The sequence below is a fragment of the Talpa occidentalis genome, unplaced genomic scaffold (assembly GCF_014898055.3).
Source record: "Talpa occidentalis isolate TD23 unplaced genomic scaffold, MPIMG_talOcc4v2.1 talOcc4.15, whole genome shotgun sequence".
NCBI classification, from domain to species: domain Eukaryota; kingdom Metazoa; phylum Chordata; class Mammalia; order Eulipotyphla; family Talpidae; genus Talpa; species Talpa occidentalis.
The window spans coordinates 59,098,174-59,116,104 of record NW_023601543.1 but is presented as its reverse complement, the minus strand read 5'-3'; the positions used below and the strand labels follow the sequence as shown (position 1 = coordinate 59,116,104).

Sequence of the window (17,931 nt, the reverse complement as noted above, 5' to 3'; positions counted from 1 at the left end):
GTTTTTACCCAACTGAAGGAATTCTCTCTATTCCTATTTTTCTGAGAATTTTTATTATACATATATGATAAATGTTTTCAAATGCTTGGTTGGTTTTTTTTTTGATAAATTGATATGATCATATGGTTTTTCTTCAGTATCCTATTGATATAGCAGACTACATTGATTACCTTGATATTTGAATATCAATTTAGTCTTACATGCACTAACTAGCTAAACCTCATTTGATAATGGTATAATTCTGTTTATGTATTGTTGAATTGTATTTGTTGTTGAGGATTTTCGTGTCTATATTTATGAGAAGACTGGACTGTAGCTTTTGGTAGCCATTTCCTTGTTTTGACATTGTGGACAAAAAAAGAGGGTGGGGGGGAGAGAGAGTGAGAGAGAAAGAGAAGGAAGGAAGAAGGAAGGAAGGAAGGAAGGAAGGAAGGAAGGAAGGAAGGAAGGAAGGAAGGAAGGAAGGAAGGAAGGAAGGAAGGAAGGAAGGGAGGAAGGGAGGGAGGGAGGAGGAAGGAGGAAGAAGAAAGGAAGAAAGAAAGAAAGAAAGAAAGAAAGAAGAAAGAAAGAAAGAAAGAAAGAAAGAAAGAAGAAAGAAAGAAAGAAAGAAAGAAAGAAAGAAGAAAGAAAGAGAAGAGAAGAGAAGAAGAGAAGAGAAGAAGAGAAGAGAAGAGAAGAGAAGAGAAGAGAAGAGAAAAGAAAGAAAAGAAAAGAAAGAAAAGAAAGAAAGAAAGAAAAGAAAGAAAAGAAAAGAAAAGAAAGAAAGAAAGTCTCCTCCACCAAGTAAGGGCTGCCTCAGGGGCTAGAATCAGCAAGACAATAGCTTTGCTGTGAAGAAAACTGTGGCAAAAGCAAAAGAAACATCTAAAAAGTACATAATCCAAATTTGCCCTTGTCTTGTTTATGAGCTGCTGGAAGAATGATATAAAGACCTGACAGCATCTTCATGTATAAAGGAGTACATTTTAGGATAACAGAGTCAAACAACAGTTGATTCTTACATCTTACCTTATACAGATAGCTTTAAGTTGACTTTGTAAATATTAAGGGATTACTTTGAAGTTACATAGAATGCTTCTCTCTTATTAACCAAGAAAGTTAGAAACCAACCTCTTTAGTTAACTAAAAATGTTAGAAATTAACATTGTTTTCTTTTCTAAAAAACAATTATGTATTCTTCTGTATATTTAACTTACCTACATGCTGAGACCAAACCTTTGAAAGTGAATCAGTCACTCAGAGAAATCTGTTGACAGTTCTACAGGTCCAGGTCCTCAGCTTGGCTCTTTAATAAAGTTCTCTTTTTAACTTCGAATTCACTTTTCAATGGTGATTATCTCAGTGGATAATGTGGTTATACTAGCTTCATAAGATGAATTGGAGGTATTTCCTCTTCCTTTATTTTCTAGAACGACTGTGTAGGATTGGTGTTAATTCCTTTTTAAATGTTTGGAAATATTCTCCAGTGAAAGCACTTGGACCTAGAGACATATTTTATAGGAAATTCCTGAAGAGTTATAGACTATTCAAATTTTCTATTTCATATGGGTTAAAACAGTTTGTGTTTTTCAAAGCTCTGGTCTGTTTCATTTATGTGGCCAAACTTATGCCTGTAAAGTTGTTCATAGTATTTCTATTTTATCCTTTTAATGTCTGCAGAGTCTACTGCTATAACCATTGTTTTGTTCCTGACATTGGTAATTGGTATCTTCTATCTTTTTATCTTTGTGAGTCTTACTAGATATTTCTCAATTTTAGTTATCTTTTTGAAGAACAACTCTCTGTTTTGTTGTTTTTATCTCTATTGCTCTTCTGTTCTCAGTTTTATTAATTTCTGCCCTTTATTATTTCCATCTCTCTGCTTGCTTTGTGATTATGTTACAGGGCAGGGAGGGGGGCACCCCAAAACCCCCAAACCTGCCTGCTTTAAATAGGTTCTGCCATCCACCACATCAAGACAAAACATACCTTAGTGCGTTAAGACCTTCAATGGAAAGGAACTTGAATACAATTAGTGTGCAATACTAAAGGGGAAGAATAAAGTTTCCAAATCAAGCACCTGAAGTTACCCATCCCCTCATGGGTAAATGTCCAGCTAAACCCGGTTGGCCCAAAACAAGGCCCGAAAGCCTGCCACAAGTCTAAAGCACCTTGTGGCAGGGACCCATAGAAAAGGGTCAGAAACATCCAGGCAAGTCTGGGAGAAAAAGAGCAAAATCAAAATCAAGATAAAAGCTGTCATTGTTAACCTCCCAATGGGTCTCTCACTCACATGTTTCAACCAGTCCAGGACTAAAAAGCAACTGCAGCTTCTTCACATGTCTCTCTGCTCCATGTGCCTCCTCCTGGTTTCCTTCTGGCTCTCCATTCTGCTTCCTTCCTTCCCCAGTCAGTCTCCTCTCTAGCTTTTTCTCCTTCCTGCTCAGCTCCACCCTCCTTTGGAGGGTGGAGGGGCTGGAAACCTAGAAACTCCCCTTTCCCTGGAGACCACCCTGATACAATTATTTTCCTGTTCTTGGTCTAGGTTCTTGAGATATGAACTTAGATTACTGATTTAAGACTTTTCTTCTTTTCTAAGGTAAGCGTTTAGCATTATAAATCTCCCCCTCCACTGCTTTAGCTATGCCTCACATATTTCGACATATCATATTTTTATTTTCATTCAGTTCAATGTATTTTCCATTTTCTCTTGAGATTTCTTTGCTCCATGGATTACTCAGAAATGTGCTGTTAAATTTTTAAGAGTGCTTGGATATTTTCCCATATTTTTGTGTTAATTCTAGTTTAATTCTATCATGGTCAGTGAAAACACTGTATGATTTCAATTCTTTTAAATGTGTTGATGTTTGTTTTATGACCCAGAATGTAGTTTATCTTGGTCTATATTTCATGAACACTTAAAACAAATGTGTTTTCTGCCATTGTTGGGAGGAGTATTCTATAATGTCTACTAGATTATATTGGTTGATAGTGTATTTGCATTCTATGTCCTTGCTGATTTTCTATGTAATTTTTCAATTATTTATTGAAAGAGGGGTGCTGAATGCCAACAAGAATCATTGATTTGTCTTTCCCCTTTCAATTCTATAAATTGTGCTTTATGCATTCAATATTTTGAATGCCTATGCATTTAAATTTCTTGTCTTCCTGGTAGATTGATAATTTTATCATTATATTATATAACTCCTTTTCTCTAGTGATTCCTATTTGGTCTGTTATCAGATTATCAGGTGTTGATATAGCCTTATCTGCATTTTCACATTAATGTTTACATAGTTTATCTTTTTGTATTCTTTCACTTTCAGTTTACATGTGCCATTGAATCTGAAGTGAATTTCTTGAATATAGCATGTAAATGTTTTTTGACATTCTCCATTCTTTGATTGGTACATCTCTATGGTTTATATTTAAGGTAATTAGTGATATGTTAGTGTTATGCAAGTTTGCCTGCCTTTTGTTATTATTTTCTAGTGGGTTCCACTGAATCTTATTCCTCTATTTGTTCTCCTTTGCTTTTAGTGTTGATTACTTGAATAGATTTTAGGATTCTGTCTTGATTTATTTATAGTATTTTTGGGTGTATCTCTATATAATATTTTTGTAGTGATTGCTCTGGGTATTGTAAAATACATATGTGAGGTATCAGAGTCAACTTGTATCACCATTTTACCACTTAGTGAAGTATGGAAACTTCAATATAGATCCCTTTACTTTTACTCCTTTTAAATATCATTGACTTGCATGTTATATGATGCTATATTTTTGTTTTAATCATCAAACATGATTTACAAAACTCATGAAAGAAAGCATGTGTTACAGTATTACCCATGTACTTCTGTTCTTCCTGATGCTAAGATTTCTTTTTTTTATCATTTCTTTTATGTTTAAAATTTTCATTTAGATAATCTTTAAGGGTAGCAACAAATATTTTAGTTTTCTTTCATCTGAGATGTTTTATTTTTCCTTCATCTCTAAAAGGCCATTTCACCAGACATAGAATTCACAGTTCACAGTTCTTTTCTTTCAGCAGTTCTTTTCTGTTTTACATAGTTTCAGATGAAAAATCTACATCTCTGTACAGGTAAGACATCTTTTTTCTCTGACTAACTTCAAACCTTTTTACTGTGTTTTTAGTTTTTAAAGTTTTAATTGTAATGTGGCATGGCATAGTTTTCTTTGGGATTTACTCAACCTCTCTGTGTCTTTTGCCAAACTTGGAGAAGTTTTCAGTCTTTTCTCATGTTTTGTCACATATAAGAAGGTTTTGCTTACCAGTTTATCTTTGCATCTCAGAATAGCTTGGCACATTATTGATGCATTCCATATATATTTATCAAATAAAAGAATGAATCTAAGAATAAAGAAGTGAATAAATGAATTTTTGTAGATGTGACAACTAGTCAAATATATATTGGAATTTCAAGTCTCTTGCTCAAAATAGTTATTTTCCCATAAGGCACAGAATAAGTTTTATTTGTCTGCTTATGGGCTGTAATCCTAGGTGAAGTGCAGTTCCCCAGGGAGCCAACAATCTCTTTTGTCCTCAGTTATTTCCATCTTCACATTCCTAAGCATCTAATCTCATGTATTGATTGAGAAGAATGAAAGTGATGGAGGATGTCTTGAGAACTCTTAAAACTCCCAAGGGGGATGGGAGCACGTCAGGAGACTGAAATTTCCAAGGTCTTACCTTCTCAACTATCCTATTTGCCCTATCTTTTGTATTCTTTAGATACATCCACTAAAAATCATCATTGGGGCAAATATGGATGAATTCTTAGATATGTCTTTGTATAGAAAATTAAATATTCAAGAATGCAGCATTCTTGGCAATATGTCCAGTCACTCCTATATGAAGCTCACAGGACTGAGCAGTAGCTTTGAACATCCATTTCAGCCTAGGCTGGAAGCAGCATCACACTTGTTTTTGATTTCCAAACAAATGCTAACAAACTGAAGGTATGATCAATAGATTTTGCCAGAGGCAGAAGCAAACTTACTGTGGTAGTTTATTGGAAAAACCTCGTCTTTGTGTTGAATGTATCACTTGGTTATATGTGTTTCTCCTGTTTTCATTTTTTCCTTTACTTTCTTCCCTCCATCTCTCCCTCCCTCCATTCCTTCCTCCCTATTCATCAGTTAAAGACTGTTTTCAAACATAGAATACGCCTAAAAAAAAATCTTTAATGCTGGTTGAATTTGTGTCAATTTAACTATAAATTTAATTAAAATATATTTTGACAAGATCTGTAAATTCTCTGCCAAATGAATTTAAAGGTAAAAATTCAAAGGAAATGATAATAAGGCAAATAATATGTATGTATGTATGTATTCGGCAAACACAATTTAATGGAATTTTCCTCAACTGGCCACTGAATTGATTTTATAATCCTAGCTGTGGTAAAGTTTTTCAGCTTGAAACCTGTCGAGTTTTTTTAACCACTTGGGGCTACTTAAGCATTTCTACTTCATGACCGTTTTTCAAATGATTTGGGGTAACTTACCAGGCTGTGGCAGTGTGAAGACTAGGGAACCCTGGGGAGGCTGTGGCTGTTATGCTACAGAACAGCCTAAACCTAGCTCCAGGCTTACACAGATTATTCCCAAACCTCGAAGACTACTTGACATGTAAAAAAGAGGCCTTGATGCAGTGGAATGGAAATGTATGGTCCGTTTCAGGCTCTGTCTGCAAGAATAAATTGCTGCCTAGAATTTTAGCCAAGTTCTGAGCATGTCTAAAGGACTTTCATGTTCACCATAATTCTAGGTGAGAGAGCCAGGATAAAGGAAAGCACAACCACAGTGGGAACAGAGATATTTAGAATTGAAATATTTAATGTTTATAAAAGAGTGAGGCTATTTCAAGTCCCTGTTAAGTGGTCTTCAAAGTTGTTGGTTTGGTTAGCATGCTTTCTTTATTTGGATGAAGTACTGGGTGTGTCTGCCAAATTATTGCCTAATCATATGTTATTTTGCCTCTTAAATTGGCCAACATGTTTTGTTTTGCTGCTTCTATATTTGCTTTATATACCTGATCTTCAGTGGAATAGGGATTGTTTTAGGGATTAACATAAAAAATTCAAATGAGGAATTGATCCTTTGTTTGTATTATAAATTACACTTTTTCCGCTGTTTTCCATGTCCTTTGACTTGATTATTTAAACTAAAACTTAATTTTATTGCATTTAATTATTTATGTTTATAGAGGACTCTCATTCGTCTTAATCATTTTTAAAATATTCATTTAACTTTTTGCCATCAGTGTTTTCTTTCTTTCTTTTTTTATTACAGGGTGTTAAATTCATTTTATTATTTTCATTGAGGTAATGTTGGTTTACAATACTGTATATGATTTAAGGGTACAAGTTTACACTTCTTCAGTTATATGTTACCACATAGATGTAGGCTTAGAGTAGAAAATTTGGGGTGGAGTCATCACAAGACCAGAAACTGGAGGTGGGGGTAGACATGGTTAACATAATCATTAAGCCGGTATGGAAAAGAAAATTCCTTAGATTGGAATTCCTTAGGTGCAAACTGACTGTTAGACTATAGAGAACTTAGTCTTTTTCCTGGTCCCTTATTTAGGTTTTCTAAATTCCTGCTATGAGTGAGACCATCCAGTATTTTTCTTTTTCTTTCTGGCTTATTTCGCTGAGCATGATCCCTTCCAGCTCCATCCATGTTGCTGCAAATTGCATGTGTTTATCTTTTTTGATTGTAAAGTAATATTCTATTGTGTATCAATAAGCAACTATAAACCAGGGGGAGGGGGCAGGGAGAGGAGAAGGGAGTAGGATCAAAACAAAGGGGGTGGGAATTGTATGGGGAATATAACCAAGATGAAAATGCATACATTGTGCAAAAATGAAAAATGATGTAAGATTTATATAAAATAAAATATAAAAATATAAATAAATAAATAAATTTTAGCCATATTAGTGGGTATGAAAAAAAAATTATAGAGAATATCCAGAGGTGCAAACCAGAGGTGGCGATAGGGAGATTGAGGGCCATAAGAAAGTCCTTGGTCCTCAAAAATCAAACTAGTCACACCATACAATTCATTAACAATAGATAACAATTCCACAAAGGAATGAACCCTTCCCCAAAAAAAGAACACTATCAATACAGTTTCTTCACTGGCAAAGGACAGCTCGTTTCCCAAGACTGCCCACCTGTGTCTATGCAGATGTCCCTTTTAACAAACTGTGGGCAGGCAGGCTGAGGGGCACCCCAGGGCCCCCAAACCTGCCTGTTATATTTCAATAAATGTCATCTTCATAAGTCACAGAAAACTATGCTTGCATGCACAAACCCATGTCACCAAAATCCCCTCCTCTGCTGTTGGGCAACTCTGCTGAATAGGGAAGGGCAGGGCTTGGGAGTGAGCTGGGCTGAGTAGCTCTGCTATCTGCTAGATTTGTGTCCTGAATATGTCATTTAACCTCTTTGGACTTAGATATTCCTAACTATAATATCAGGGTTGTTGTTAAGTTATAGAAAATATAAGCCACATAATATTTAGCTCACAGCAAGAATTTCAGTTAAGCAGAGTTGCCCCAGCGATTCCGTAGAATCAGAGCAATCAAGATTTCCCCTCCTTTCTCCAGCCCTTTTGGTGACTTCCTTACCTCTCAGTAACTCTCAGTATCTAGTAAATACATTTTTGCTCTTCGTTTCTTTTCCTTTACTTATTAAAAAACCTCTTCTTATAATCAAAACAGGAAATTAGGCAGCTCTCCTCCCAAGCCGGCCTGCCTGTGTCTATACGAGCCTCTCTTTTAACAAATCTGTCCCTTTCAGGGGCAGCTCTTTCTGGCCACTTGTGCCTGTGCAAGCTCCTTTTCTTTTCTTTCATATATATTTATTTCTTTTTTATATATAAAAATAATAAACCAGCCTTTTTGGATTTAAAAAAACACAGAAAATTATTTTCAACTTTGGATTAATTTTCCGATTGCAAACAGCACGCTCAAGTAAATTTACCTTTTATGTAGCGTGGGAAAAAAAAGTTCTCCGTGAAAGGAATTTCAGGCTAGGGTGATTTTGCCCCTCCCACCACCCAAGACCAATATCTTATACTTTCCAGAATATTTTACATAATATTAATTGGTATATGGAGTCACCTATATATCATTTATGATTCATTTTACTTTGATAGGAATTATAAGTTTCACTGATGTTGTTAAATATGTCTTCATGCCTCCATATTAACTTCCCACAAGAACAATAAAGTTTCTGAACACAGTATGTGCTGTCAGAACATATTTTTTGCTACTAAATAATATATTAGAAAGTACTTATGTTTAAAATATATTACGGAACAAAAATAATGTTTTAGTGGCATACCCTTATTTTCAATGTTTGTAATTCAGGCCCTAATGAGTCTATGAACCTAAACAAAAATTACCATGCAGAATCCCTAAATAGGAAAAAAAAGTAATCAATAAATAAAGGCAAGTGATGTTTCAGCACAGTTAAGAACTGTTCATAGAGATCAACTGTCAAGCTCTCAGAGTCCAGAAATACACAAAATTAAGGACTTAAAAAGTCTGCCTCTTTCTAAACGGGAAGCCCAGAAAGGGAGGGGGGAACTTTCTATACTAAATAAAGTTAATTACACAGATCTAGCGTCTTGCAGTATGGCTGCTGCGTGTGGCGATGTGGGTTACCCAGAAAGAGATGGACAGAGGGTGAAGGAGGGCAAATCTATCGGGGAAACTGAGACAGGAGGTGTTGAAGTGAAAGACGAAGGTGCAGGCAAGGTGAGGTGCAAGAAGGGTACGGGCGCATACAGAGGCAAGGCGTGCCGCTGAGGCTGTCGCCATCCAGGATCCCACACATCTGTACCTGGAAAAGGGAATCGATTTCAGGGGACCTGCGTAGCGAGACTTTCCAGGACAGAAATACCAACTTGTGCGGAAGAGACACAGTAGAGAGTGAGACAACAACCCCAATGACCTTCCTTAAGAAGAAACCCAATGCTTACATGGGATTTATGTGATACGGACAAGGAGTCAACTTATAAAAATCTGAAAGATAGAAAAGAATTTTAGTTTGATGTGTTCCTAGTTGTTTCATTTTGCTTTGCTCTCTTTACCAATAGAGATACTTCTTTTTAAAAAATAATTTATTTATTTATATATTTGACATCGTTGTTCTTTTTTTTTTTTTTTTTTTTATACACTGCCTGCTTTCTTTTCTCAGGGGTAGTCCCCATAGAATTCCCACCACCCATTCACCCGTGCACCATCTCCATAGTCCCTTGTGCTCTTCCCACCCTTGTTTTCAGCCCTCTCCCTTCCCCTCCCCTAAAGAATGCCTCTAATTCCTAGTTGTCTGTTTATTTTTGTTTCGTTGTGTTATTTTTTTTTTGTTGTTATTATTTCCCCCCCCCATCCCTTATTTGGTTCCCCTATAATCTTCCTATAAGTGAAGCCATCCGATATTTTTCTTGAAATACCTCTGTGCCATTGATGTCCTGTTTTGCGTCCCCTGTGTTTCAAGTATTCTATAGTTTCAATTCTTCTACCCAAATCTTTAATCCACCTGGAATTAGTTTTTATGTATGGGGTTAAGTGCGGAACTAGTTTCATATTTTTGCATGTGGTTGTCCATGTTTCCCAACATTATTTGTTAAAGAGAGTTCCTTTCTCCACGGTATGCTTGTGGCTCCTTTGTCAAAGATTAACTATCCATATTTGCTGAGGTTTATCTCTGGGCTTTCTATTTCAGTCCGTTGATCTGAGTTTCTGTTTTTGTTTCAATACTGTACTGAGTTGCTTATTTTTGCCGTGTAATGTAGTTTGAAGTCAGGGAGTGTGTTACCTCCATTTTCTTCTTTTTTCTCGGGATTGTTTTGGTTATGTGAGGCCTTCTGTAGTTCCATACACATTTTATAATTGTTTGTTCTAATTCCTTGAATAAAGTCATTAGGATTTTGATAGGTATTTTGTTGAATCTGTAGATTGCTTTAGGTAATATGGTCATTTTAAGGATGCTTATTCTTCCAGTCTTTGAAAATGAGATGCCTTTTTATTTTTTTGTGTCTTATTTCCTTCAACAGAGATTTATGAATTTTAATGTATAGGTCCTTCACTACCTTTCTTTTTTTTCAAAGATTTATTTATGCACACAAGAGCTTGGGTGCAGGCCAGAGGTGGGGGAGAGGGGAGGGTGGTGGTGGTGGTGGTGGTGGTGGTGATGTTATAGGACAGGGAGAGGGGCAGCCCAAGCCCCGCAATGCAGTGAGAGCATTTACCAGAGACAGAGTGGGGAACAGAACAGGCATGTTAACTGAAATACACTGCTGAGGGGAGCAGGGGCCAGACAGGAGAGGTCTGCTGCCTCATGTGGGCAGCTCCCTGGTGGGGGATCCAACTCATGCTGTAGTGGCTGTGGATACCTTCATAGTGCTGCGACTTAACCCCTTGCGCCACGAGGGAGGCCCCACCCTCACCTCCTTTCTTAAATTCAATCCCAGGTATTTTACTCTTTTTGCTGTGATTGTAAATGGAATTGTTTTCTCAATTTCTGAGCATCACAAAAGCAAAAAGGTAACTTTCAGACTGGGAGATGTTTGCACATCACGTGTTTAACAGGGGCTAATTTTCAAAAAATGAATAAAGTACTTACATAATTCCAGAACAAAAAAAACAGACAACCCAGTCAAAAGGGAAAAAAAAAAAACTAAACAGACACTTTTCTAAGGAAGACATTTTAGATGACCTGCAGGCACATGAAAAATTATTCATATCATTCATAAAAGAAATTGCAAATCAAAACTACAATGGAGATATCACCTCAATTCTGTAAGTATGGCCAAATTAAAAAGAAGGAAACAATAATGTTAGCAAGGATGTAGAAAAAAAAGAACACTCATTTACTGTTGATGAGAATGAAATTTGGTCCAGCCTCTGTGGAAAATGGTATGGAGATAACATTAAAAAATCAAAGTGGAAACAAAGCAAAAACAGACAATTATAAACCAGAGACATCCTGCAGGGGAGGAGGAGGGTGAGGGATCAGAGGGAGGGAGGGAGAAGCACAGGGGACTGAGGTGATGGTGCACCGGTGCCTCTGGGAAGGAAATTCTATGGGGACCACACCTGAGGGGGTGGGGCGAAGCAAATATTGTCTGAAAAATTTGAAAAATGATAAATGTTAAAATAAAAAATAAATTAAATTAAATTAAAAATAAAAACCAAAGTAGAAGACCATGATCCAACTAAACCTCTGCTAGGTTTGTACCCAAAGAATATGAAAACTCTAATATGAAAAAAAAAGAAACTTATGTACTCTTATGTTCATAGCACACTTTCTACAATTGCCAAAACATGGGACTAAGCTAAGTGCCCAACAACCTATAACTAGATAAAGAAGTTGTGGAATACATGCTATTCAGTGGAGTAGTACTCAACTATTAAAAAGGATGAAATAGGGCCTCCCCGATGGTGCAGCGGTTGAGTGCTGGGTTGCGAAGCTGCCCGCAGCCTCTGCAGCACCGTTCCATCCCCGGCAGCTCCCCGGCCACCGGAGGAGGGTCCCACATGGCGCGCAGACCTCTCCTGCCGCCCGCTGCTCCCCTCAGCAGTGTCCTTCGTTCCTTCTGCCTGCTCTGCTCCCCGCTCTGGCTCTGGTGAATTCTCTCACCCTCCCGCGCTTCTGACTGCACCCAGTGCTTGTATAAATAAATAAAATGAATAAATAAAAATAAAAAAATAAATCTTTAAAAAAAAGTAAAAATTAAATAAAAAAATAAAAAGGATGAAATAGTGCCTTTTGGGACAAAAAATGAATGGAACTTGAGGTGATTATGCTAAATGAAATAAGTCAGAAAGTGGGAAAAGATATCACAAACTTGTAAAGCACATCAAAAACAATTTTTAGACCAAGGAAAAAATAGACTGGTTACCAGAGGGAAGGGTAGGTGGACGGAGGAGGTGATAGGGGAAAGTAGAGGAGAGGGCATTGGCACGGGAGAATATGAAAACTTTAATACGAAAAAAAGGTACATATTCTTATGTTCATAGCAGCACTTTCCACCAGTTTACAAGTCATGGAACTGGGTGAGTGCTCGGTGGAGGGTGAGTGAAGCATGTGCACATATAGACTAAAAATGTAACCCCAAAGTTCATAGGCATGCAAATGTCTGACAAATTAATAAAAAATTTAAATTCCTTTGTGCCTCAGTTTCTTCATCGGTACAATGGGGGATAAGAAAATTACATATATCTCAGAGTTTTAAACCTGGTTACAATGAGGTAATCTGTGCAAAATGCTCAGAAGAGAGTCTGGCACATAATAAATGCTATACATTTTTGCTCTTATTATCCTGCCATTAGTGCTGATTTTGTCATATTATTCACCTTCCCAAGGCAGCCCCAGTGGCCTTTGAAAAGACAGTGACAGGGAGGTGAAAGAGCAAGATTCCAGGATCATGTGATACACAATTATTTCATTATTTTTCACCTCAGTCAGGAAGCTTCCAGTTTCCTGGTAAGTTTAGACCTTGTGTGATGCTGCTGGTGAATATTAGGAAGGTAACAGGTAGAGAAGGAAGATGGTGGGAGGCAAAGAGTTCAACTGCATTTTGAAGATCTGGTTTCATGAACCTTATGATGATGAAACTTAAAGTCTTAAAAATTTTCTTCATTCACTTTGATTTCCCTTTCATTTACCTGTCATATCTAACTTTTTTTAAAAAAAGCCCTACATGTGTATTTGACCACTTCTGTGTTCTACTTAACATAGTTTCACCCAAGTCATCACCATGAAGGTGCCAAGATGGATTTATGGGACACTTACCGGCCACTTCAAAACAATCAGGAAGCAGGCAAGTGGCCTCCAAAGACCAAAAATTCAATACTTTTCTTTTTGCAGTTGCTGAAGTCCCAGCAGAAGTTATTAACAATGAATATTTTTGCATCTCATTGAGCTGTAAATTGTAAACGCCTCCCCAAATCCCTACTGCTCTCCCACATTTACCTCCTCTGAGCACAATGCCTGAAAGAGCCAACTACTTAATGAGCATCGTGATCCTTTTGCTTCCTATGAGAACAACTCAAAACTCTGCAAACCTTATTAGTAACACCATGCTTGCTAAAAAAAAAATAAAGCAGTGTAATATTAACACATAATCCACAGCTAAGTATGTCTAAGATGCTTAGCATTGTTGCAATTAGTACTTATTCTAGGTAATGAAGTCTTTCCCTAACTCATCCATCCTTCTTTCCGCCTTCCTTCCTTCCTTCCTTCCTTCCAAGAAATAGGTGCCATGGGAAAAGATAGGATCAACAAACTTTTTTTTATTTAAATAAACTTTTTATTGTAGAATAGTTTTAGATTTACATAATTATTGCAAAGATACTACAGTGAGTCCCCATACAACTCAAGTCCAGTTTTTCGTATTATTAATATAATTGCCACAATTTGCCACAATTAATGAACTACTGTTGATACTTTTTTTTTGTGGGACCCTCGACGGCCGCTGGGGAAAGAACCCGCGCTGCAGAGGCTGCGGGCAGCTTTGCAGCCCAGCGCTCAACCGCTGCGCCACCAGGGGAGGCCCGATACATTATTACTAAAGTCCATGCTTTATTCATATTATTTTCGTTTTTCACTACTATCCTTTTCTTGTTCTAGGATCCATGCAGGACGCAACATTACATTGAGATAAACCAAACTAAGAATCAGAAAAAGACAAACTTAAAAACTAACCCTTGAGGGGCCTCCCTGCTGGTGCAAGGGGTTAAGACACAACCTATGAAGCTATCGGCAGCCACTGTGGCCTAAGTTCAATCCCTGGCCAGGGAGCTACCCACATGGCGCAGCAGACCTCTCCTGTCTCGCCTGCTGCTCCCCTCAGCAGTGTATTTCAGTCAGTCTGCCTGTTCTGATCCCCACTCTGTCTCTGGTGAATCCTCTCACCCCCCACACCTCTGGCCTGTACCCCAGTTCTTGTATGCATAAATAAATAAATCTTTTTAAAAAAACTAACCCTAAAAAGGTGACTATGGAACAGAAGCATTAAAAGAGGGGAAGGGGTGAAGGGCAGCCTGGGGGAGGGGTAGGAAGAAAGAGGGAAGGAAGCACAATGAACTATGGTAGTGGACTATGGGTGATGTAGAGGATCCTAATGTTACAATTAAAAGGATACATTAATAAAAGGAAATAAACATCGTTTCTCCTTAGACTCCTTTGGGCTGTGACAATTTCTCAGGCTTTCCCTGGTTTTGATGCCCTTTGACAGTATGGAGGACTACTGGTCAGATTTTTTGTAGACTGTTCATCAATTGGGATTTGTCTGATATTCCTTCCTTGTTACTAGACTGGGGTTATGGGGAGGGAAGACCACAGAGGTGAAACGCCATTCTTATCACATCATATCCAGGACATACTATCAACATGTCTTATCACAGTTGATGTTGACCTTGCTCTTCTGGCCAAGGTAGTGTTTGTCAGGTTTCCCACTTAACACTACCCTTCTATTCCTCCCTCTCCTTACTGTACTCTTTGGAAGCAAGCCACTAGGTGCAACCCATACTCAAGGGTGAAGAGTTACGCTGCATCTCCTTGTATAGGAGTATCTACATAAACCATCTGTAATCCTTCCTTAGAGAAAATTTGTTTATCTTCCCTATTTATTCATTTAATTTTATCAGTGTGGACTTATGGGTGCTCTTTTTTTTTTAATGCTTTGTGTTATAATCCAATGTTACTTCATTTATTCTGTTGCTCAAATTGCCCCAGCTTTGGACAGCTAGCTCCTGCAACCCTTTGATACATCATGGTTTATTTGCTTGTATGTGCCTCCTTACTTTCTAGGGCTGTGAAATGCTCAAGAATCATCTTGCATATCTCTTGCTCTACTCCTAAAATCTGCTGTTTCTCCAAGAGACCTCGGTTCCTCTTGTTGGGGAACAGAATTAGAAATCAAGATCTGTGTACTAAATATATTCATGACTACTGGAGTGTTACTGATTCTAGACCCTCTCAGCTGACAGAGCAAAAAGATGTATGTGTGCATAAAAACCCATGCATACATCCCTCACTACAAACATTTCTACATGTAATATCTTTATCTATATGCCTATATGTAGATATAGATATGGCTCTCCATACCTAGATATAGATAAAGCTCAACATGAGTCCTTATTGATAACTCCAAATCTAATCCATTATCACATGGATCATTCTAGCCTCTTCTTGCTTATCTACAACCTTTTGCTCTTATAGTCAGAAACCTGGCTCCCCACATCGACCATCCATTTACCTAGTTGCTGCTGTCCAATATACATGTGTACATATATGTATAGCAGTTTTAGAATTGTTATCCCATACCTCCATAGGGAAAATCTTATCAATTTAAGTAGTGTTTTGGACAGTTCCTTTTGCTTTTAGTCTTACAGACTCAACGTCCTTCCAGAATTACTTAGGTCAGAGCCTAATTCCCCCACCCCCTTCACTAAAGTTATTTGTGCATTTGTAATGCAATTAGACTATTTTGTCATATTCTGCATTCTACTCTGGAATCCCCCAGCTTTTGAATAATTTTTTTTAGTTGCACACATTAAGGTTCATTTTTTTGTTGTAAAGTTCTATGGGGTTTGACAAACAGCTGCTGTCTTAAATTCACCAATACAGTGTCACACAGGCTAGATTTACTGATCAAAACAATTCCATTTGTTCACTTATACAACTTTTCACTCAGCACCCCAAACCTCTAGCAATAATTGATCCATTTACTGTTTTTATAGCTTTTCCTTTTCCAAAACATCATATAATTGGAATCATACAATATGTGGCCTTTCCAGACTGATTTCTTTCACTTAATAAGTCACATTTGAGATTCAACTGTCTATTTTTATGGCTTGATAATTCATTTCATTTAATCAATAACTAATATTTTATTATATAAATGTGCCAAAGTTTGTTTATTCATTGGCTTATGGAAAGACATCTTGGTTACTTCTAGTTTTGGTGATTACGAATGAAGATGCTACAAGTATTCACATACAAGATTTCATGTAACATAAGTTTTGAAATTAGTTGGGTAAATACTTAGTGGTGCAATTACTGTTTATATGGGAATGTTAGGCTTAGTTTTATAAGAAATTGCCAAACTGTCTTCCAAAGATACTGTAGCATTTTGCATTTCCACAAGCAACACGAGAGTTCCTTTGCTTTTGCAGCCTTGCCATTAACCAGCATTGTCAGCTTTTTTGATTTTAGTCTTTCTAATAGATATGTAGTTGTATCCCATTGTTGTTTAAATTTCTAAATCTCTAGTAGTAAATGATCATTTCATGTGCTCATTTGTCATCTCTGTATCTTCTTTGAAGAAATGTCTGTTCATATCTTTTGCCCATTTTGAAATTAGGTTATTTCTTTTCTTATTGTTGAGTTTTTAAGAGTTCTTTGTCTATTTTGGATTATAGCATTTTTCAGACATGTGCTTTGCAAATATTTTCCCCAGTTTGTTATTTATCTTTTCATTCTTTTAATATTATCATTTGCAGAGAATAAAATTTTAAGTCCAACTTTTCAATATTTTCCTTTATTGTGATACTTTAAAACTCATCACCAAATTGAAGTTTGTAAAAAATTTTCTCCTTTTCTTTAAAAAGTTTTATAATTTGTGTATGACATTTGTCTATGATTCATTTTGAGTGTTGTGGTTATTTTTTTTTCCCTCCAGCTAACTTTATTTTTGGCCCAAAATCAGGTCTCCTGAAGAGTTTCTTAACCAGTCACCTCACAGAGTCTTCTGTAGTCACCATCAGGCAGACTTCGTCCCTGAGAGGTCTTGTTGTTACCACCCTCTTCTGTCATCTAGATTCCAGTCTCTGTTTAATGGCTTCAGCCAAGAGCTCAAAGCACAGCCACCAGTTTCAAGATGTCCTCGGGTGTGGCAGGAACCACTGTACAAAGGTCTTGTCGAGCAGTGTGCTCTTAGGCAATTTGACAACCGTATCCACAGCCTCCAAGTTGTATGAATTGGGCACAGAGACCTCTTTTGTATAGCAGACCACCCCCTCCTCCAAGGCATACAAGCACTTCGGCAGCCTGACATGGGATCATGAGCAGCAGTGGTGGTGGCGCTGAGTCGCAAGGATGTTGCCAGCATGATGGAATGACCTTCCATTTTTTTGCCACCACAGTTTTCAGAATTACCTCCTGTGTTCCCGGATGCATACCTGATGGCAAGAGCCATGGCTGGGAGTGGCATTAATAGGACAGCTGTCTGCATCTTTAGAACCAGTACCAGCAACACCATGTTTGCCACATACTCCCATTTTGAGTTATTTTTATGTAATGTCTGTAACTGTATATATTTTTCACATAAGGGGGACTTGCTGAAAACATTGCCCTCTTGCCATTGAATTGTTTTTGCTCCTTTGTCAAAGACGAGTTGATTATATTTGTGTGGGTCTATTTCTGGGACCTCTATTCTGCTATGTTTATCTATATGTCTATTATTTTGCCAATATGAATCTGTCTTGATTACTATAGATCTAAAATAAATCTCAAATAGGGTACTATGAATACTCCATTATTCTTCTTTTTCATATTGTTTTGGCTATTCTTGTTCTCTTGTTTTACAAAACTTTGTAAACTTTTTTGATAACTATAAAATGGCTTGCTAGAATTTTTGTTTGGGATTGTGCTGAATCTATGAATCAAGATGGGGACAGTTCACATCTTAATAACTTACCCTTTTATCCCATGAACATGAGATATTACTCCATTTGCTTAGCTTCCTTGACTTTTTTCACCAGTGTTTTGTAGTTATCCTCAAATTGGTCCCGTATATATTTTATTACATTTATCTCTAAATATTTGATTTTTAGGTGCTATTATACATATTTTCCCTTACATTTCAAATTCTATTTGTTCATTGTTGGTATATAGCAAATCAATTGACTT

At 37.1% G+C, this 17,931-nt stretch overlaps 1 pseudogene; it reads right to left on the bottom strand.

The window, feature by feature from the left end:
* Positions 1-16,875: 16,875 nt before the first annotated feature.
* LOC119246729 (39S ribosomal protein L27, mitochondrial-like) lies at positions 16,876-17,281 on the bottom strand (annotated as a pseudogene).
* Positions 17,282-17,931: the final 650 nt, after the last annotated feature.